Source organism: Lathyrus oleraceus, chromosome 3 (genome assembly GCF_024323335.1).
Source record: "Lathyrus oleraceus cultivar Zhongwan6 chromosome 3, CAAS_Psat_ZW6_1.0, whole genome shotgun sequence".
In the NCBI taxonomy this organism is placed as follows: Eukaryota; Viridiplantae; Streptophyta; class Magnoliopsida; order Fabales; family Fabaceae; genus Lathyrus; species Lathyrus oleraceus.
In genome coordinates, this window is record NC_066581.1 from 327,556,968 (window position 1) to 327,579,984 (window position 23,017).

Sequence of the window (23,017 nt, forward strand, 5' to 3'; positions counted from 1 at the left end):
GATTTATGCGGATAAGATTCATATCCCTCCGACACTTCTGAATGTGATTTCATCACCATGGCCTTTCTCTATGTGGGAAACGACATGATCGGCATGATTGAACCAAAAGCGTCCAACGGACACCGGTTTATTCTCGTAGCAATTGATTACTTCACCAAATGGGTTGAAGTCGCATCATATGCGAATGTGACCAGACAGTTGGTTGTGAAGTTTATCAAGAATCAGCTTATTTGCCGTTACGATGTTCCAGATAAGATCATTACCGATAATGGATCTAATCTGAATAACAAGATGATGGAAGAGTTGTGCGCTGAGTTCAAGATTGCACACCATAATTCCTCTCCCTACAGACCCAAGATGAATGGGGCTGTTGAAGCGGCTAACAAGAACATCAAGAAGATTATCCAGAAGATGGTTGTTACGTACAAAGATTGGCATGAGATACTGCCATTTGCTTTGCATGGATATCGTACATCTGTCCGCACTTCAACAGGGGCAACCCCTTTCTCTCTTGTTTACGGCATGGAGGTTGTTCTCCCAGTAGAGGTGGAGATCCCATCAATGAGAGTCTTGATGGAAGCCAAGTTGACTGATGCTGAATGGATTCAGAGTCGTTACGACCAGTTGAATCTGATTGAAGAGAAGCGATTGTCTGCCATGTGCCATGGTCAGTTATATCAGTAGAGAATGAAGAAAGCATTCGATAAGAAGGTCAAGCCTCGTGTGTTCCGAGAAGGTGACCTCGTGCTCAAGAAAGTTTTGTCTTTCGCGCCCGATTCCAGGGGCAAGTGGACTCCAAACTACGAGGGTCCATATGTTGTCAAGAGAGCCTTTTCAGGCGGAGCTTTGATGCTCACAACAATGGATGGGGAGGATTTCACTCGTCCTGTGAATTCAGATGCAGTCAAGAAATACTTTGCCTAAAAGAAAAGTATTTGAAAAAAAACAGAATAGGTCGCTAAGTTGAAAACCCGAAAGGGCGATACAGGCAAAAATTAGAGACATAAAAGAAGAAAAAAATGAATTTGCATCCCGCTAGATTGAGTACCTCACCCTGGGGAAATCTAGGCAAAAATTAGGGATTTGGCAAGTAATTGCATCCTGACAAGACTTTCTGTTTCACAACTGTCTTTTCATCAACGATTCTCGATTCGTCGCCGACTGAAGCTTTGAATACATCGGATTCAAATTGGTAGAGAAATGGTCATTATGTTCAATGTAGCCCTCTTCCAATATATATCACTGATTTCAAACTTGTACAGATCTATGGAGTCTTGCCATTCGCAGACTACCATTCCATCAAATCAATTTGAGCTTTTTATCCAATTATTTGCACTCTTATTTGTTTTCAATTCAACAAATGTTTTGCATGTTTTAATTGATAAAATGTCATTGTTTAAACAAATGAATTTTTCAAATTGTTGTTTTAAACAAAGTGAACATTCACAATGATGAAAGGATACCTAAAAAATTTCTCAGTGCTCTCCCAAGGGTGGCATGATTTCCAACAGGGTAAGACATTTGTTCATATCCCTGGCATGTTTGTATCCTCTTTCTCCAGATTATTGTTGGGGTTGCTCCCCAAGCAGAGCTGCTGTCGAGTTTGTTGGTGTTCCCAGAACAGAGTGCTTGTTGGAAACTTCAATTTTCCTCTCTTGCAGCATTCTCCCCCCAGCACGGTCGCTTTCCTTTTGGAAGATTCAGCAGTTGGTGGGTTGACACCCCGTTACTTTGTCTTTTTCCCCAGTGAAGTCGCCTGAGGAGTTGTTGATATGATATTTCATCTATGATATCTCCCCATCAGAGTGCTTGTTGAGGTTTTCACCTCCCCTCCCTTCGGCAGAGCAGTGATTCTTTCCTCCTCAGCAGTTGTGGTATTTTGGAAGGTTCAGTATTTGGTGGTTGATCCCCAGCTCTCCTTCTCTTTCTCAGGCAAATCTCCAGTAGATTGGTTGCATGGTAGATTGTATCTGTGTTGATTTCTCCCCTGCAGAGAGTGGGTGATTTCCTGATGTTTTTATCCCCAATAGAGTGGCTTGTATGGCAGAATCTACTTGTGTGATCTTTTCTCCCTCAGTGGGTTGTTCCCCAATGGAGTCGCTGACAGTATCCCCAGTAGAGTTGCTTGTGCAGCTAGATTCTACTTGTGTGTTCTGTTCTCTTCAGCAGTTCTTGCCTGTGCGTTGAGCTCCTTTTTCTCAGATGAAAATGATAATCCCTGCAGGAATCTCATGATTTCTCTACATCTCCAACAGATTTGCTTTCATGGCAGTTTCTGCCTGCTGTGAACTTTTGTAACCCAGTTGGGTTGATTGTTGATCCATCGCTCAGAGATTTCGTGATTCCTTTGATATCTCTGATCTCTTGCTCCCCCGCAGATCTTTGCTTTTTAGCATTCAGATCTCCAGCAGATTGGCTTTCCAGTTGGATTTCTTGTTTTTTCCTCTGGAAGTGTAGTACCGGGTGTTTGTTCCCTGGGCTTGTTTGTGTTAGAAATGTCTGTTTTGTCAGCATTCATCAAACATAAATCACGCATAGTCATGCATAATCATTAACATACAGATATTCATGTTGCACTTTTTTGCCATATATCTTTTGTTTGTTGTCTCCTGCTATTGGTGATATAGATCTCCCTAGTAGATCTTCCCAAGTAGATGTCGGGAATCTAATCTCAATATAGAGTCAGCCCTTAAGCAGAAAGTGTCTATCCTTTCCTGCCATTTCCCCATTGAGATACATCCTCGTGGATGACGGTTGTTTCCGTTCCCTCCCAACACACATAATGGGACGGGTTTTCCCTTTTGAGTTCTATCCTCATTAGGATGAGTCTTGATTCAGTTCGCCTTTTTGGTTTGATCCTAAATTGGCCCCTTTTTTTCAACTGTCTCTCGTGCTTCCCTGTGGTATAAATGAATAGTTGCTTACTAACCGGCGCTCATTCATCTTATCCTCAGTGGAACTCTTGGCTTTCTGCCTACAAACCGGCAGTCATAAGTCGTATCTGTGTGGTTTATTACCTACTAACCGGTAGTTATAAACCCTATTTTCTCCCCTAGCAGAGTTAACTTTGTTGTTCATCCCAACCGATGATAGTTACTCTTCTATGGTTTTCTACCCAGTAGTTGGTAGATGTGATCCCCTCTTTGTGGTTATCCTCATCCAGTATTCGATGTTGATTTTCCCTCTCTCTTCTGGGTAATTGCCGTTTTGCTAGCAATTTTATCCCCAGCGGGTCCTTTCACCGTTTGCCAGTGATTGTGTTCCTTGGATCATTGATTTTCATCAATGTATTCCCGGCGAGTCTTCTTTCATTTACCTTTTTGTTGGTAATGTTTGTTGCTCCCTTTGATCGGTCATCATTATATACCTAGTTTGGTATCCCATTGCCTTTCTTTTCGGATGATTTATCCTTTAACAACCTACAACCCGGTTATGGATAATCTTCCATGCGAGTATATTATCTACGTTTTGACGGCTATAGATAATATATCTCATGCACTCTTCGGTCGAAGCCTTTCGTGTTTCCCTAGTCGAGTAAGATTCGTTGTCCTTTACGGAACCGAATATTCGCCCCTTCCTCCTGGATAATTGCCGGATGCTTGCAATTTATCCCCAGTGAGTCATCTTTCGTCTACCCTGTTGTTGTTGGTAACGATTGTTTCTCTTTTCGGATGATTTATCCTTTAACAACCTACAACCCGGTTATGGATAATCTTCCATGCGAGGTTATTATCTACGTTTTGACGGCTATAGATAATATATCTCATGCACTCTTTGGTCAATCTTTTGATTGTTTTCTCCAGCAGAGTAAGATTCATATTCCTTGTGGAATCGAATGTCCATCCTATAAACAAGTCTGCTTTTCTAGCTTTCTTCAGGATGATGAGTGTTTTAGAACACAAACCAATTCACGATTTCGGATGATTTATCCTTTAACAGCCTACAACCCGGTTATGGATAATCTTCCATGCGAGTATATTATCTATGTTTTGACGGTTATAGATAATATATCTCATGCACTCTTTGGTTGAATCCTTTGTTTGTTTCCCCAACTGAGTAAGATTCGCATTCTTTACAGAATCGAATATCCATCCTATAAACAAGTCTGCTTTTCTAGCTTTCTTCAGGATGATGAGTGTTTTGGAACACATACCAATTCACGCCTTGGTCGGTCACCTGTTATATACCTACAACCCGGTATCCTTGGTGTTCCTTCCTGTCTACTCCCTATTATGACTTTAGTCCCCTGTGGAGTCAGGTTTCCCTGAGTTGAAGTATACCTTCTTCAGGTTTTCCTCAGATGATTTGGTCGATTGATATCTCTCACTCGTACACAGGTCTTAGATATTCATTCTTCCCGAGCATGTTACTCACTAACCGGTAACATCTCATCCTTTGGCTTCCCCTGGAAAGTTTTTGTTAGCTTTCCCCAGCGGAGTTGTGGTTATATTTCGTTTTTGCTGTACAGGCAGAGTTGTCTTGTCAGCTCTTTTCCCCATTCTGAGGCCAAATTTTCATCCAAGGCATCCTTTGTGGATGGTTTGAGTCAGCTTGAGTCTTTCCAATGGATGTGTCTTCCTTCGGAACTCTTTCCTCCCCAGTTTGAGTCCTTTACTCCCCAGTAAGGTCTCCGGTTTCCAGTCGTGTCCTGCTCACGCAGCGTCAGTTTTCCCTAATTCAGAGTCGTGTCCTGCTCACGCATTTTCTTCTTATCCCCATGAGAGTCCCGTCAGAGTCTCTGTTTCCTAGGAAGTGTATTATTCCTATGGATGGTCTTTTCTCCTGTTTTTTCTTTTCTTCTTTGTGGACTCATATTCCCCACAGAGATAGTTTGTTTTGCATTCATACACTTGCATCATGAGGTCTCTCGGGGACCAAAAATTTGTCTCATTACTGTTATTTAAGCCCATTCTATCGCGTCGAGATGAAGATTTTAACCTTCACTTCTCCGGCTAGAATGACCTTAAATAGGGGCATCTGTAAGACCCCAATTTTGTCCCTAAGATCCCTCATGACATCATATCATATCATTGCATTGCCTCAAGGATCATTGGACACCTTGCTTCCTTCCCTGTGGGTGGGATCCTCTTTTGAGTGGTTCTTGATCACCAAGCATTCCTTGCATTTATATGTCATTGCTTTTCTTTTGATCACTAACCAAAAGTACAAAAATATGTCATCTAACCTTTGTCTTGCAGATGAAGCAATAACAGGTCAAGGCAATTAAAGACATTCATTGAGCCATAGATGGTGGTCATTCTTGAGATTTGAACCCCACAATCACTCACAAGAGTTCATATGAGCTATGATGTCATTTTGAAGCAAAATCCCAAGTGGTAGAGGCTTGAATCTCATCAAAACATTTTCAGGTTATCTGAAGACCTGGAAAGTCAACTATGGATTTGGAGGTGGGAAGTGATTGGAAATACTTCATTCATGTTCAAACAAGTCTCATTTGACATTTCAAACACTCACATTGAAGAATTTGAGGTCCAGTCAAAAATTTCCCAAAATAGAAAGTGACCCATAATTTGAGATTTCCAAAAATGGAAGGGTTTTGGACCAACTTCAACTCAATCTTACATCATCAAAAAAGCTTCAAATGAAATTTTGTTGAACATGAAAGTTGTAGATCTTTCTCTCCCATTTCCAAAAAGTCCAAGATCATGGATTTATGATGTGTGGTTGGGGAGATATGATCTAATCATTGCCAAATATGCATGAGACTTCAAATGGCCATATCTTTTTATTCAAAGCTCCAAAATGAATGGTTCTTTTTGCAATATTCTCCTCTTGACCTCTAATTTCCAAATCATGCATCACATTACATGAATTATCATCACATAATCACTTGTTAATCCATGCTTTTTTTGGAGGGAAATTGCAAAATTCAAAAATGGTGCATTGTATGGACTTTCTACCATTGCCTTTGAGTTCCAAAAATGATTTTAAGTGAAAATGATGAAGCAATTGGTACTGTTCACGTGTAAATGGTACATGCACCATGCATTTTGAGAATTTTGCAAAACACCTTATTTCACTTAACCAAATTAATTATGGATTAGCAAGTTGATTAAGAAGGCATATATATACTCTAATCCTAACAGAATTGAGGAGGTTAATCATTTTTCACATTTCTAGATCCAAAATTCTCTCTCACTCAAAATTTTTCTCTCATTCATAACTCAATTTTCTTCCAAATAGCATTGCATTTTGACTTCATATTCTTGTTCCCTAGCTTGGATTTAGTGTAGATCAAGTGCTGTTTTGTTGAATTCGTGCAAGAATCAAGTGGTGGAAGTTCATGAAGTTGAAAATGGAGTTTCTGTTTTGAGCTAGATCTAGCACCATTCAAGCTTCAATTGCTTCATCAAACTTCATTTCAAGTATTGTAGAGTAGATTTGGACCAGTACAAGTTGTGGATCGTGGCATTTCAAAGGTTCTTCACTTCAAGAGGTCATAATTCGAACCTTTTAATTTTGAAATCCATGTATATATTGTTGTAGATCTTGTTCAACTGGTAATTCTGGTAGAAAAATCAAGCGAAATGGTGCATTATCCATGAAGTTATGCATGATTGAAGTATGAGATGCCAAAAAGTTTTTCTTCGATTTGATCTTGTTATGATGAATTATGTTTAAATGTTTGTTGATCTTTGATCCACATGAAAAATGCTTTGCAATGCTGTGCTTGTTTTTGATTTCTGGAGTTTTCTGGAATTTTCTGGATTTTGGTATGAAGTTCATCTTCATCTTCATCTTCAACCTCATGAAGAAGATGAAGATCATGAGTTTTCCAGAACTTGCTACGAACTTGCTACGAATTTTCTACGAGTTCTTGAATTAGCTACGAATTCTGGAAATTGCGCCAGGCTTAGGGTTTTAAACCAAAACGCTGTCGTTTTGGTGAAGCGCGCAAATTTTAATGTGGACCAGGTTCGAGTCCCACCGCGTGCAAATATTCAAATGTTTAATGTTTTTTCACATATTCCCTCCATTTTGCCATACTTATTCATGTTTTGATTTCCAATTTTTCCCAAACTTCATAAAATCATAACAAATTGAAAATTGATCAAATTTCATCCCAATTTTTTGCAAAATGCTCCTTAGAATCTCTAGTTTTTTATGATCATGATTTCCAAAATTGTGCATGGCTGGATTTTATTTGGTGCTAGGTTATTTGATCATATGTCTACTTGGGACCTTGCCTTGCTTATCTCATTGTGAAATGCTTGTTTTTAACCCAATGAACTTGAAACTTTACATGCTGATTCTAGACACATTGATGGACATTTTGGCTTTGGTTTGACATTTTTCCCATGCTCCATTTCTGTTTTATGCTTGTGTTAACTTGGTGTGACAATTTGTGTCACACCTTTGTTTGTCCAACTTGTGCAATTTGATTTCCATGCTAAATGATCTTTGTTGCTTTTGATTTTTTGTATGTTGATCATGTTAGATGTCTTTAATGTTCATGATTATTTCCAGATTTATTTGAATCATTTCTGTTTTAATTTGAATTTTTCATTCATGATGATCACATATGAGCTTTGAAATTGTCTTGGACTTCATTTGATCATGAAATGATTTTGCTTAATGATTTTGATGTGAGCCTTTTTAGGATATGCCAATATGTGTTTGAAGTTGCAATGTGTTGAATTTCAGCTCCTGTTTTGAATTTTTTCTTCATCTTTGACCCTAGGCTTTGACCTAGTGGTTTGTTGCTTATATTTGAGCTTTGATTTCAGGTTTAAGCATCCAAGTTCCATAGTTGATGATGCTTCATCATATGAATATTGATGTTTGAAATTGATTACTAACATTTGCGTGTCTTGTAGGTTGATGCTAACTCATTTGAGTTTGCCTTATGGCTTACACATTTTTTACATTGGGAGAGTTTGTTGCTTATTGAATGTTGTCTGTTTATCTGAGTATTGTACTTATTTGTTTTAGCTGTTTCCACAGGTACCTAAGTTTCTTTAAGTTCATTTGAACTTTGCTTTTCTTGGTTGCTTAACCACTTAGGTATAATCCCTAATCTTCATGTAGTCTGGAAGACCTGTCATGTTACTTTGGCAGGCACCTGTCTGAAGCCCTCCTTAAGAGGCAATGTTTGTGCTTGTTTAATTTTGTGCCAAGCAGGTAAAGTCCTCTTAAGAGGCAATTGGAAGATAAAAGAGATGTGTAATTCATCTCCTGCTACTAAGTGTGTCATTCACCTTGCTCACACCATGTGTTGATGCATTGTGAATAAGAACCCATGTTCTTATAGAGTCAATCATTTGTGGAGAAGAGTTCCTACTTTCTGAACTCCCACACCTTCCATTAATCAAAGCTCTCCCTAACCAGGGATAAGAGCTATGAGGCACACCCCTCATCTCCATTTCATCTGCTTCACCCTAACTCTCAATGTTAGGGTTAAGAGCTCAAAACACCTCATTCCAGTTGGCTGTAAAGCCTAACCTTGCTTGAGCCTAATTGATTGTGTATAGTATGTGCTAATTGACTTGTTTGTTTGCTTACTTGATTCATCTGTGCATATTTGCTTAAGTGTGCCTTTGTGCATGTATCTTCATTACTTGTATATCATTTCATAAACATTGTTCATCACTTTGTAACATTTTGTTTTGTTCATGGAGGAGGCAAGCATAAGTCCATTGATTGGCAGTTGTTTCCTATGATATGGTAGGAGACTAGTATAAGTCCATTGATTGGCATCTGGTATCCTTGTTTCTTTGCTTTGTGAGACTGGTGTAAGTCCATTGATTGGCATCTGGTATCCATTTTGTTTTAGGAGATTGGTGTAAGTCCATTGATTGGCATCTGGTATCCACTTTGTTTTGTGAGATTAGTATAAGTCCATTGATTGGCATCTGGTATCCTTGTTTCTTTGCTTTGTGAGACTAGTATAAGTCCATTGATTGGCATCTGGTATCCTTGTTTCTTTGCTTTGTGAGACTAGTATAAGTCCATTGATTGGCATCTGGTATCCTTGTTTCTTTGCTTTGTGAGACTAGTATAAGTCCATTGATTGGCATCTGGTATCCATGTTTCTTTTTGTTTTAGGAGATTGGTATAAGTCCATTGATTGGCGTCCGGTATCCATTTTGTTTTGTGAGATTGGAATAAGTCCATTGATTGGCATCCGGTATCCATTTACTTTGTTCATCTGTTATTTGCTTGTTGCCTATTCCAAAGGAATCACTTGAATCATCTACATATGATCTCAAGAGGTGAACACCTAAGAAGTTTTACTTCCTTACCCTCCCACTTTTTGTGTCTTTAAACCTCCATTTGCATGTTAACCCAAAACCAAGAAACTATTGTGCAAACATTTTCATCTGTTTTTCAAATTAGAAACCTAGGCCCTAAGCCTCTGATTTTCAAACTTCATTTTCACAATACTTCTTTTGAATTGAATTCTAATCATACTTTGACTTCATTTTTGTGAATACTCCAAACTGGTTAATTTCACTCACTCAATTGCTTTTGTGGCCCAAGTCCACTTCTTAATCAAGTTTTCATACATTAGCCATAGATCTCAATTATCTTAGTGGTTGATGTTAATCTCGCCTTTTGTCCTTAGTGATCGAACCGTAAGACTTCCATACTGAAAACAGGGTTAACCCCTCTAGTATGTCGAAGCTATTCTCACATGGTGGACTCGTTGTTTGTATAAGGTTGAGTTTTCTCCCGTGGATAATGAAAGACCTTAGGGCTTTTGTTTAAAATCAATTCACTCACTTACTTTTGGAAATCTTTTAGCCGAACTACGGCGTTTTGATCCTTACCTTCCATGGAAAGGTACGTAGGCAACGGGTTCATCCGTTCGAACACAAAAACAATAAAAATTGTATATTCTTTCTCTCATCCCTTCACTCATGTTTGCACAATAAATATTTCATAAACAAATAACATTTCATACAACAAGTTGTGAAAAGGGCTCCCTAGGAGTACCTAGGACGTTTCGGGTGCCTAACACCTTCCCATTGCGTAATTAACCCCTTACCCAGATCTCTGATCTTTTCATTAGTTTTCTATGTGTAAAACTTCTTATGCTTTTGTTCGCTTTTTAGCCATTCCTTTGGATAAATAAAAGTGTGGTGGCGACTCTATCTTTGTATGCTTTGCTTTTGATTTAATCAATAAATCATAAAGTGACGAATACACCGCTACAATATGCTCTACTAATCACCTTGCTAATCCATGTTTAGTTTGGTTAAGTGAAATAAGGTGTTTTGCAAATTTTTGAAAATGCATGGTGCATGGGATAATTACACGTGAACAATACCATTCCTTTGATCATTTTCACTTAAAATCCTTTTTTAAACTCAATGGCAATGGTAGAAAATCCATACAATGCACCATTTTTAAATTTTGCAATTTCCCTCCAAAAAAGGCATGGATATGCAAGTGATCATGTGATGACAATTCATGCAATGTGGTGAGTGTTTTGGAAAGCTTATGTCATGACAAGAAAAATGCAAAAAGAACCACCAAATTTGGAGTTATGAATCAAAAGATATGCTCGATTGAAATCCCATGCACACTTGGCAATGATTGGATCATATCTCCTCAACCATTCATCAGATGCTCATGATCTTGGACTTTTTGGAAATGGGAGAGAGAGATATTCAACTTTCATGTTGGAAAAAATTTCATTTTAAGCTTCTTTGATGTTAGAAAGTTGAGTTGAAGTTGGATCAAAAACTTGCCATTTTTGGAAAATTGAAATTATAGGTCACTTTCCATTTTTGGAAACTTTTAACTTGACTTCAAATTCTTCAACCTTGATCTTTGAAATGATGAATAAGCATGATTTGGACATGAATGGGATGAAGAAACTCAACTTCTCAATTCAAAACCAACAGTTGACTTTTCAGTTGACTGCATAGGCCCTTAGATGACCTGAAAATGTTCTGATGAATTTGGGGCCTCAACCACTTGGGAACTTGCTCCAAAATGAACCTATAGCTCACATAAGCTCAAAATAATGATCACATGATACATATCTCAATGGAAACCTCATCTCTTGTACACAAGATTCACTTGAATTGCCTTGACTGTTGATTGCTTAAGTTGCAAGTAACAAAGGTTAATGACATATTTTTGTACATTTTGGTTACTGATAAAAATAAAAGCAATGACATACAAATGCAAGCAATGCTTGGTGATCAAGAATCACTCTCAAAGGGATCCCACCCACAGGGAAGGAAGCAAGGTGTCCAATGATCCTTGAGGCAATGCAATGTTATGATATGATGCCATGAGGGATCTTAGGGACAAAATTGGGGTCTTACACGTGCCTTGAGGAGTAATAATCACTTCCCCAATGCCATTTCCATATTGATTAACAGCTCCATCAAATACCATGCCCCAACGGGAACCAGGTTCTGACCCTTCTTTAAGCAATGGTTCATCACAATCTTTCATTCTCAAGTACAAGATCTCTTCATCAGGAAAATCATACTGCACTGACTGATAATCTTCAATTGGTTGGTGAGCCAAATGGTCAGCCAAGATACTACCTTTGATTGCTTTCTAAGATTGGTATTCGATATCATACTCTGATAACAACATCTGCCAACGGGAAATCCTCCTAGTTAAAGCAGGCTTCTCAAATATATACTTGATTGGATCCATTTTGGATATCAAGCAAGTGGTATGATTAAACATATATTGGCGCAGACGCTTAGCAGCCCAAGCCAATGCGCAACAAGTCTTCTCAAGCATAAAATACCGAGTCTCATAGTCAGTGAACTTCTTACTGAGGTAGTAAATTGCAAATTCTTTCTTTCCAGTCTCATCTTGCTGACCAAGAACACAACCCATACTATCTTCAAGCACAATCAAATACATGATCAACGGTCTTCCTTCAACAGGTGGAGACAAAATCGGAGGTTCAAGCAAATATTCTTTGATAATATCAAAAGCTTTCTGGCAGTCTTCGGTCCAATCACAAGACTGATCTTTTTGAAGAAGCTTGAATATAGGTGCACATGTGGCAGTCATGTGGGAAATGATTCTGGAAAAATAAATCAAGCGGCCGAGAAAACCCCTGACCTGCTTCTTAGTTTTGGGCGCATGCATCTCTTATATTGCTTTGACCTTGGCAGGATCAACTTCAATAACCTTCTCATTAACAATAAAGCCCAACAACTTACCAGAACGAACACCAAAAGTACACTTATTGGGATTCAAGCGGAGTTGATACTTTCTCAAACGCTGGAATAACTTCAACAAATGCTTAACATGTTCCTTTTCATAAATCGATTTAGCAATCATGTCATTGACATAAACCTCAATCTCTTTATGCATCATATCATGAAAAAGAGTAGTCATTGCTCTTTGGTAAGTTGAACCTGCATTCTTTAGACCGAAAGGCATCACTCTATAACATAATGTTCTCTAAGGTGTAATGAATGTGGTCTTCTCCATATCTTCGGGTGCCATCTTGATCTGATTATATCCGAAAAATCCATCCATAAACGAAAAGACTTTGAATTTAGCAGTATTGTCTACCAACATATCAATGTGTGGCAGAGGGAAGTTATCTTTCGGACTGGCTTTATTCAAATCTCTATAGTCAACACACATGCGGACTTTTCCATCTTTCTTTGGCATAGGCACAATATTTGCCACCCATTGGGGATACTCAGCAGTTACAAGGAAACCGACATCAATCTACTTTTGCACTTCCTCTTTGATCTTCACAGTCATATCAGGATGTGTTCTTCATAACTTCTGTTTGACTGGCGGGCATTCTGGCTTCAACGACAATCTATGCTTCACAATCTCAGAATCTAAATCAGGCATGTCTTGATAGGACCAAGAAAACACATCTGAATATTCTCGAAGAAGATCAATTAACCCTTTCTTGACATCTGGACACAGTTGAGACCCAATCTTGACTTCCTTTACATCATCCTCGGAACCCAAGTTGACTAACTCAACCTGCTATTCGAATGGATGAATGGCCTTTTCATCTTGCTTAAGAAGACGGGATAATTCATCACTCACTTCTACATCACTTTCCTCCTCGGCTTCAAACACAGGGAATTCAAAATTTGGAGAATGAGAAGGATCATTGTATTTAATGGGGTTAGGAACCAACCTGCATAATGATTTGATATTTTGATTTTAGAGAAGTGAATTTGTGACCAAATATTATGCAGATGGACAATTATATTGTTTATTTATGTTTTTTGTGATTACCATTTTCAGAATAAAACAAAAAGTAAAAACAAGACATCATAGATATGGATGAATAGAATTAATTTTATTAATGATCAATTTGGAAATGCCCAAACAATGCTCACTTCTCCCTTAGGCATAGTAGAAGGATTTTAAAAACATATAAAAGAAATTACTTAGATCGATGCAAAATAACAGGAATATCAACAGCAGTCCAATTGTTGTAAGCCTTTCCATGCGTCACAAAATTGGTCCAGTCTTCCTCTTCGTCATCTTCTAGCACAACAGCTAAGTGTTGTTCATTGACATGAATGAACCCTCCTCTACGGAAGCTAAGTTGCATATCTTCAGTCCTTGCATTTGTTGAACCTTTCTGGAATCCCAAACCGGTTATGCCTTTGTTATCGGAGACCTCTATCATGCGCCCCCCCAGATCAACATTTCCTTCTTCCACAATCTTCTTAGCATCTTTCAATGAGGACATAGGTGCCCCAACTCTCTTTTCAGCAGCAATAGATAAGTCTTGGAACGGAGTCCCAACCTTATCCTCAGCCTCAGGATAAGAGAAAGATGACAAATAGCTAACCAACAACACCTTCTCTCCACCAACAATCACAAGCTTCCCATTCTTCACAAATTTGAGCTTTTGGTGCAAAGTTGAAGTAACAGCTCCTGCCTCATGGATCCATGGCCTCCCCAACAAGAAACTGTAGGCCGGGTGGATATCCATTACTTGGAAAGTAATTTGAAAATCACTCAGACCTATCTTAACTGGAAGGTCCACTTCACCAATGACTATTTTGCGCGAACCGTCAAAAGCTTTGACAATTACACCCCTATACCTCATAGGCGCTCCTTGGTATGATAGCTTTGACAGAGTTGACTTCGGTAGCATATTCAACGATGACCCGGTATAAACAAGCACATTTGACAAAGCATCCTCTTTGCAATTCATAAAAATTGAGCAAGTTATGGCCTTGGGAAGTTGACTTTCAAATTAGGGTTTAGACAAAATGACCTATTATGTTTCCATATAGAAAATAATTTTCCAAGCAAAACTAGCTCTAGGTCTCAACATGAAAGTTGTTTGGAATGTCATTTAGAGTAATGTTTCTCTTTGAATCATTTTCATATGATGAAAATGGTAGGATATAGGGTCTAGGGAGACCTAATTTTGATCAGATGAATTCATCTAGCCAACCACCATCAACCAACTTGCTAACCTTAAATTCTTTGGACTTTCTTGGCTCATGGTAGATCACATATGCATAAGATAATGAATTTTGAAGTTTCCATTAAGAGATTTGATCAAATGGTAAGATAGCTTGTTGGAGAAGTTACTCAAGATACCCAGTCAAACTAGGGTTTCCAAGGCAAATCACCTCCATACTCTTGAAGAAAACTTGATCAATATAACATGTAGGAATCAATGGAACTCATATATGATGCTCATAACCATTCTTGGATCAATTAATGGTTGTGCTCTTTGTCATGAGGGTCTTGAACCCTCGATATGAACTTGATAGATCAATGGGATCATGCCTTACCTATAAAAGAGTTAGGCAACTGCAAAGACATATTTTTGTATTTTGGTTAGTAAATAATGATATACAAGTATGATACAATCACATAGTTCTTGGTGTTCTCTCCCAAAACAAACCCAATGAAAGAGGGGTAAGGAGGATGCCAAGGTATGATCTCAATGCTAATGCTTATGATGAAATTGCATGAGGGATCTTAGGGTCAAAATTGGGGTCTTACAGTATGATACAATCAAATATGTTTGGTGATCTCTCCCCATGAAAACCCAATGAATGAGGGGTGAGAAGGATATCAAGGTGTGATCCCAAAGCCAATGCAAATGATGAGATAGAATAAGGGATCTTAGGGTTAAAATTAGGATCTTACAGTTTCACTAGAGTCATATTGTAAGACCCCAATTTTGTCCCTAAGATCCCTCATGGCATCATAACATTGCATTTGCATAACCTCAAGGATCATAAGCATCTTGGTTCCCCTTGCCTTTGGGTGCAACTCCTTGTGAGTGGTTTGAGATCACCAAGCATGCTTGAATTGTATATCATTGCTTTTCTTATTTTTTGTTTACTAACCAAAAGCACAAAAATATGTCACTAACATTTCTTGATTGTAGCTTGAGCAATCACAAGGTCAAGAGCTTCAAGGAGATCATCTGTGCAATGACATGGCTAAGAGGAGATGATAGAAAACATGGTAATGGTTCCCAAAGCTCTCATCCATCAAATATGCCTCCCTGGCATCTCAATTCATCATTTTTGATCAAAGCAAGTCAAAGGGGTTTGAGGTTTGTGCCCCAGAGAAACCCTAATTCATCTGATCATCCATAATGCCTTTCTCATGAAGCAACCTCAACCCATGGTCAAATACAATCAAGGGAAGTTCTTTAATTTACCATTTCATGCATATTTGAACTTATTTAAGTGTCCTCAATCATCAATTCATCAAGATATGGGTTGTGGACTTGAGCAGTTGATCAGTCAATTCATCTGACTATTTTGAAATGCACTGAGACCTAACTTTTTATGTGTTGGTCAAATGGAGATGGTCCCAAAGGCAAAACTGTTCTTAAGGACAATATGAACAACTTTCATGTTCATCCAAAATTGATTTGAACCTTGTAAGGCCATATGTCATTCCAATACATTATAGGTCATTTTGACTGAAACCCTAAGTTTGGGTCAATTTCCCAAGGATATAACTCATTCATTTTTTATGATTTTGAGGTGGGATCAAATGAATTGGAAAGCTTAAGATGTCTACTTCAAATGTTATGTTGAGAAAAAGTTCAAAATCTCAAAGGAAATACATGTGATAATGCAATACATTATAGGTCCTTTTTGACCAAAGGTATTAAAAGTCCAAAAAGTCCAACTTCAAGTGCCCATACCTCTTTCATCGAAAATTCAAATGATGCAAAATTTAAGTCCATTTTGATTTTCTTGAAAAGATCTACAACTTTGATGTTGAAGGTTTTTTCATTTGAGGCTTGCATCATCAAACAGAGGGGCTTGAAAATTGGCCAAATTTGGAAACCTTGCTTTGACATGTCATGCACCTTGCACTTTAAACTCTAAATTCATAAATTTCCACACTTCAAACGGATTTTTGCCCAACATAACATTTGTTCCTTACATCAAGACCTTTCCAACCATTACTCACATTACCATATTTGGATTTGGCAAATTTCATTTTCGAAGAGGAGAACTTTTAGTGCATTTTTGGGAAACTTGATTCAATTGCCATGCATGAGCTGATTACATCTATGTTGCACATCCATTTCATTCATTTGTGATCTCAGCTTGCCAAATCAAGTGGAATTGGACCCTCCATGCGCCTGTACAGGCCCATGCATGAAGGCCCTTTCCATTCATGCAAATTTGAAATCACACTTTCAGCATGGATTTGGCTATAAATACATGGCATGTAAGCTCTCATTGGGGACCCTGATTCAACCTGAAATGCTGCAGAATTCTCTCCATAACCTTCACTAAAGGAATTTTCACTTTTCTCTAAAGAATTCAGATCTGAATTTCAACTACCTTTGTTGATTTTCAGACCTATAATTCCTCAGCCTTGCTTCCTCTTCATCACTTGATCTCATTGCAAGCTTTGGTTGTGAAGAATTTTGCTCTCAAGACCTGCATTTCAAAGGTGGATAACATAACTTTTTCTCTTCGAAACTCTTTGATCCTTGCTTATTTCTTGTGTTCCTTGGTCTGGCTGAAGTCCTCTCAATAGAGGCATTTGATTTGTGCTTTCAATTTTGCAAAAACATGAAGTTCACGATGAACACCATCCTACTTCCATCTCTGGTTTCTCCATTTATATGGATCTAGAGTGGAAGTGCATGGTATAGGAGTGATGTACATCACTTCCTCTTTCGATTGGTATATAGATTGCTCCATTTGGTTGAGATTGCCATGTCTGCAATTCTCACCGGAACTGGAGGTCTCACCGGAGAAGACGGTGGCTCCGGTGGCCGTCCCAACTCCAGATCAAATCTGGACTGTGTGATCTCTTTTCAAGATCTAATATGGATCTTCCATTGTTATGACTTTTTTTAATGCACCCTGCGCTTCAGTTGACTAGTGTGTTTGGTACGCGCGCGCCTGTGAGCCATCTGATGTGCCACATCATTTAATGAATCTCATCCAACGCGCCAGGCTTTTTCTGATTTTATTAATTTCCATTTTATTTTCTTTAATTCCATTTTATTTCAAAAATCAATATCTCTCTCATTTTTTATCCAAAAATTATGGGACCAATAACATTAGTCTCCAAATAATTTCTAGTTTCTATTTCTGATTTTTAATATTTTTTATTTTGTCATTTGATATTTTTTGTGAATTTCCTCTTTTCTGGTTATTTTTAATTCATTTTAAATAGTTTTTGATATTCAAAAAATACAAAAATATTTTCCTAACCTATTTGAATGATGATGGATCTATGAAAAATATTCTCATCAATTTTATAATTGATTTGAGATTTATTTGAGATTTTAGTTCAATTAGGTTATTTTTATTCATTTTTAATTGATTAAAAATAGTTTCTGACTTTTAAAAATGCTGAATTTTTTTGTCAAACTTTGTTTGACCTTGTTGAACTTGGGATAAATTACTTGGACCTTTCAAGGTTGATTTGAAGTAATTTTGAAGTTTGACCTTTTCTTTTATTTTTAATTCAAGTTTATTTTAATATTAAAAAAATACCAAAAATATTTTGTTCATTTCTTGACTTCCAATCTTCATCTCACTTCTGTTTTTGATTGTTTAACCTTGACTTTCAATGCCATTGGTCAACATATGATGATTGGTACATTGTATTTCATTTAATGCACTTTAATTTTTCCATTTCCTTTTCTTTTATTCATCTCTTTCTTCTTCTTCTTCTTTTTCTTTTGATCAATGAGTTGAAGGTTGATAAGTTAGCATTGATTAGGGAGATTTAATCTTCCTTGATCCAAATCTAATTCATCTTGATCAATTGATCAAGTGAATGGCTTTGCATTAAGGATAGGTTGTTTTCTAAATCATGCAAAAGGCTTAAACCAATACAAGATCAATTCTCATTTTCTTTTGGCATGGAAAATTATTGGAACTTGGTTCACTAATCAAGACTTCTAACTTGTGTTGTTGCCTACATTATTATTGACCGGCCTCAGATAGTTGTGACTTCTACATAAGTCCAATTACGATTGCTTAACATAGCGCTAAATTTGCCTTATGGCACACTAACTACTAACACTAACTATTAACAATTAACATTTAATACCTGCTCTTTACATTTATGCAATTTACTACTCTTGTACATATTATATATTTGCTTTTGCCCTTTGCTCATTTGAGCACATGTTTATGTTAATGAAATTTGCCTTTTGCTCACTTGAGCACATAATTGTGTATATATTACTATGCTTGTGCTTTTGTTTTGAGTGTTGTGGTCCAAATGCAAAAAATGGACAAATGGACTTAGATTCTAGGACATTCCCTATCCAAAGAATGGAGAATTGGACTTAGATTCTAGGACTTTCCTTATGCAAAATTGGAGTAAATTGACCTTAATGATGAAGATGGATTAAAAGGACCAAATCTCTAAACTCACTCTTGTCCATTCTTGTTTTACTTTATGGAACTTTTGATCTGTGTGCTTTTGTGCTAGGAGTTTCCATTTGAGCTTAATTGGAGGACCATTGCCATGTTCATCCAAAGTGAAAGACACAAGACACATTGAGGATCTCTTGTGAGACTTGTTTGATTGCTTATGCTTTGTGATTGCTTGTTCCAAAGGACGGGAGCTACTTGGATCATCAATATGATCTCAAGAGAGGAACTCCATTGTGGTTTTGTTTCTTTATCCCTCACCTTTTTGTTTTACCTAGGACTTAGCCCTTCTTCTTCTTCTCTCCACTCTGACCCAAGCCAAACTCCTTGTGCAAACATTTAACCATTGTTTTCAACTATTAGAAACCTAAGCCTTATGCTTTTGATTTTCAAACTTTCTGTTCATAACACTTATTTTTAGTTGAATCTATAAGTCAACTTTGACAATTTTTGTATATACTTCTAATTGGTAAATATAACCCATTCAAATGTATTTTGTGGTTCCAATGGCCACCTCCTTAATCAAGTTTTTGCTAACCTTTAGCGATTAGGTTTGAGTTATCCTTGTGGTAGATGTAATACTCACCTATATCCTTAGTGATGGACAATGAGTCTTCCATGCTTATTATAGGGTTAACCCCTCACTAGCATGTTGAAGATATCCTCACATGGTGGATTTGTGGTTTGGTTGAGTTTTCTCCCTTTGATAACAAAAGACCTTAAGGCTTTTGGACCAATCAGTTCACCAATTTATTTTGAGATTTTTACCCCGAACTACGAGGTTTTGATCCTAATCTTTTTATAAGATGGTACGTAGGCAATGGGTTTATCCATCCAAACACAAAATGTAAATAACTTGTATATTCTCTTCTCATCTCTTCAATCATGTTTGCACAAACAAATTTTCACAAAACAACAACCTTTACAACAAGTATGAAAAGGGCTCCCTAGGAGTACCTAGGATGTTTTGGGTGCCTAACACCTTCCCATTACATAACCAACCCCCTTACCCAGATCTCTGATTCTTTTACTAGTTTTTGTTAAAACTATTAGGTTTTTGTTCGCTTTCTAACCATTCCTTTGGATAAATAGAAGTGCGGTGGCGACTCGACTTGTATGATTTATCTTGGATTTAGTCAATATCTCTAATGGTGACGAATACCCCGCTACAGAAAAGTGGCGACTCTACTGGGGATAAATTTGCCTAGTGGGTTTTGCCAACTTTTCATGCTTGTTGCATTGTATTGTCTTATGACATATTTTTGTGCAATTTGGGATTACTGTATTGTATGTAATATTTGAATTGCTTGATATTAATTCCTTGTGTGCTTGGTGATCTTTGTGAGATGAGTTCTATACCCGGACTCGAGTGCACTTAGGATAGGAGAATGGCATAGTCTTGTTGACTTGTGTGGAGTTATTCCTTAGCAAGTTGACTTGCAAGTCCATTCACTTGGTGGAGGTCATGTTGGGATCAATAATGTCACACAAGTAAGTTGTGGTTAGACATTACTCTTTCCAATATATACCTTAGAAGCCAAGGACCTTAGTTTACCAAGCCCATCTTGGCCTATTTTTTAGGATGTAGTGCGAAAGTCGTTCAAGTGTAAGATTTGATACGATTGTTACACGATACTACACTCATAAGAGTCTCTCTTGAGAATATTTTTGGAATACGAGTAGTTGTTTCTCCGATAATATCCAAAAGATGGGATGATGACTGTGGGAACCTCTTGTAGAACATGTTTGGCAGGTTTAAACCCTAGTACATTCCCTTTGGGTGGTTCTCAACCGAGACACCATGCTCGTGACTTGCAATAAACCCTTGATTCATGGTTAATCCGTTCATATATCCTTAATATCAATGGAACTTGGGTGTTGATAAGGTGTAAACCATAATCCACCAAAATGGATGATTGATATTAAGGATGATATGATCCATCCCATGACCTTTGTTTGGTGTGCTTTGCTTGATCCTTGAGTGTGATTGTTGCATTCATGCATTCATGCACTCATTTGCATCCATATCATCAAAATAATAAGAAAATTTTCAAGGAACTTAAGGTGTTTATTTGCAAAATTTTCAGACATGGAAAGACAAAGAAGGAATACAAAGAAGTACAATTTCAGACAACCAAATTTGAAAGAGTTAAGGAATCTGACATCCTATGTATTAGATCCCTTGGGTTTCAAGGCTCGTTTTGGAAAGCTTCTTCCTCTTCTGACTACTCAGGTGGATGAAGGATTGATGAGTGTATTGGTGCAGTTTTATGATCCTTTGTATTGTTGCTTCACGTTTCCGGATTTCCAACTTTTACCTACCCTTGAGGAGTATGCTTACCTTGTGGGCATACCCATTCTAGACCAGTTGCCATTTAGTGGCTTGGAGAGCATTCCTACTTCTCAAGAGATAGCTGACATGTTACACATAGATGAATCTCTGGTTGGTGCTCATATGACTACCAAAGGTGGAATTCAAGGTCTCCCTTCTGAGTTCCTCATTGCTCAAGCTACTATATATGGGAAGGACATGAGTGAGGATGCCTTCGAAGCCATATTTGTACTTCTCATCTATGGGTTAGTGTTGTTCCCCAACATCGACAAGTTTGTGGATGTGAACGCTATTAGGATCTTCTCTGCCCTTAATCCCGTTCCGACTTTGTTGGGTGATACCTATTTCTCTTTGCATATGAGGAATGCAAAGGGTGGTGGTGCCGTTGTGTACTGTTTGCCTCTGTTGTATAAGTGGTTTATTTCTCACTTCCCGCAGACGGTCGCCTTCAAGGAGAATAAGGGATGTCTACGGTGGTCCACAAGACTCATGTCTCTCACTAATGATGATATCTCTTGGTACAACCGTGTGTTTGATGGTGTGCAGATTATTGACTCTTGTGGTGAATTCTCCAATGTACCTCTTCTTGGTACATGTGGTGGGATTAACTACAACCCTGTTTTAGCACGTCGTCAGCTTTGGTTCCCCCTAAAGGATAAACCCAATAACATTCTGTTAGAGGGTGTGTTCTTTCAGGAGGGTAAAGATCCCTAAAACTTGAAGGGTAGGATGGTCCGCGCTTGCCGCAAGATTCATAGGAAAGGAAGGAAGGAGTTGGGTCCTAAGAATTGCATCGCTTTTGAGCCTTACACTGCTTGGGTTAGGAAGAGAGCGTCAGAGTATCTCATGCCTTACGAGTATCCGAGACCTACACCTATGATTATGGTTGGGCCTTCAACCCTCCCTAATCAAGGAGTAGAGGAGTTGAGAGACGAAGACCGATCACATGCTTGGATCCGTGAATGAGAAGAGTTGCTTCAGCAGATTAAGGAGAAGGATACTTTGATAGAGTTTCTTGAGCATCAGATTATTGATGATCCTGATGATGCGTTGACTTCTCTACTTCCTCAGTCTTCTTGGTTCTGGAAGAGGAAGTATGATCGACTCGCCAAGGAGAAGGCAAATATGGAGGCAGCTTATGAAGAAGAGGTGAAGAGGCTTCGTGCATCTTATCTTCCTGTATCTCAAGCTTTAGATGATTGTTTCTAGGGATCCATAGGATGATCATTTTCCTTTCCTCTTATATTGTATCTTGGTTACCAATGTTGTATTTCTTTGATGAAAAAATATTTTTCCAAATATTATTGATGAGATGATTTCATTTGAGATACAAATATAATATTTCCCGAAATTTGCAAATAGAACCCTAGAGTTCCTCTGAAATAAAAAACAAATCATGTGCACAAGCATTGCATGCATCATGTGCATAAGCAGGTTTTGTTCTCGACTTCTTGTCCTGGGGTCTAACTCTGTGCTCTTCATTTATTTCAAAGAAAAGCTGACTCACCGGTACTACACCAGAGCCAACATTTCAAGACTGATGGATCATCTGGAACAAGAGAACCGCGAGCTGAAGGAGGAAGTGGCCAGATTAAGTGCCCTGATGGAATCATTCTTGGCTGCCCAGAGCCAGTCTTCCCCGACACCTTCAACTCCTCCCCAGAGGACAGTTATCTCTGAGATTGTCTCCTTGAATGTGCCTGCAGCCAGTGCACACTTTGCTCCAGCATCCATGCCAGCCGGATTCCCGTGGTGGATGCCTCCCAATTTCATGCCCGAGGGTCCTGCTCCTACCTTTGTTTATATGCCGGCATCTAGCCCGGTCATTGCTGTTCCTCCTCCTGTCGTGCAT